General features: G+C 41.0%; 1 long non-coding RNA gene across 1 annotated transcript; it reads left to right on the top strand.

Annotated features, from left to right (window-relative positions):
• The first annotated feature begins 93 nt into the window (after positions 1–93).
• LOC109954141 (uncharacterized) lies at positions 94–954 on the top strand. Its single transcript, XR_002274038.1, has 2 exons — positions 94–509; positions 884–954. It is a non-coding gene; the product is annotated as an uncharacterized LOC109954141 (long non-coding RNA).
• Positions 955–1,069: the final 115 nt, after the last annotated feature.

Here is a 1,069-nt window from a genome sequence, read left to right on the forward strand (position 1 = left end):
ACTTCTCAGACTGAGCAGTGGACAAAGCAACTTGCCCTAAAGTTGTTCAACTGTTCAGGAAGTGTAGAAATCAGCTGGAGGCCAGATACAGGTCCTGCAGTTCTGCAGGAATAGTACAATAGCAGCTAAAAGACAGGTTGAGTCATGTTGTACAGTTTGGTTTGGGTTCTTTTTACACAGCAACATCCTGGGATTCACAGAGCAGTTGGTTGCATGCTGTTTTCAAAAAGTTGCTTCTTGTTCTTTTTTTGAAAGTCAGAGAATAAAGTCAAATGAAAAATTGATGAGTACAAATGTGCAGCATATGTATTTGAATTGATGGCCTTTGCCTTTTGGTTTTAGAGTTAATATGTGTCAAGGCAGTGATAAAAGTTGTGATTCCTTCTCTCTGTGTTAGAATCCTTCAAAACCAGCAGCTGGCCACTGAGATCGATATGGAAGCGTTGGGAAGGCTGCTGCCTGCAGAGATACTAACACTTCTGGAGGACCAGTACCTGAACACACAACAGGTAACCACAGCTCAGTTTAGATTTAGTTCTAGTATTGTTTTCCACTAACAACATTGTCAAACACTGATGCTGGTCTGTAAATCAGTATAGTCCATAATTCTGTTCACAGTAAGCTAAACCAGCAACTACAGGTCAGATTGGCATTAAATTTGTCGTGGATATTCGTGAACTCCTGTAGCTGAATCCTAATGTTTTGGGATCCTCCTGACTGAATCTCAAGATCCTAACCAGGCCACATTTTTAGTTATAAACCAGAATATCAAAATTTACTGAGATTGTTCCCTTTTATTTTGATTGACCTGATGAAATCTACTCTAGTGCAAGTTGTGTCTAATAACCATAAACTGAGTGTATGGGTGGCATGTTGTGTTCAGGTTGAGCTGGAGACTTACATCGGCCGTGTCCTGGAGGAAACAGAGGAAAAGTGGAAGAAAGGAGAGGAACCAAAAAAAGAGGACGGCTGCTTCATCAGTACTGTTGCTCAAGACATTGTTCAGGTAGCATATCAATATGACAGCGTGATGTCTGTGCAAATTCTCCGTCATCCAGGTCATAGTAAG

Source organism: Monopterus albus, unplaced genomic scaffold (assembly GCF_001952655.1).
Source record: "Monopterus albus unplaced genomic scaffold, M_albus_1.0 scaffold3668.1, whole genome shotgun sequence".
Classification (NCBI taxonomy): domain Eukaryota; kingdom Metazoa; phylum Chordata; class Actinopteri; order Synbranchiformes; family Synbranchidae; genus Monopterus; species Monopterus albus.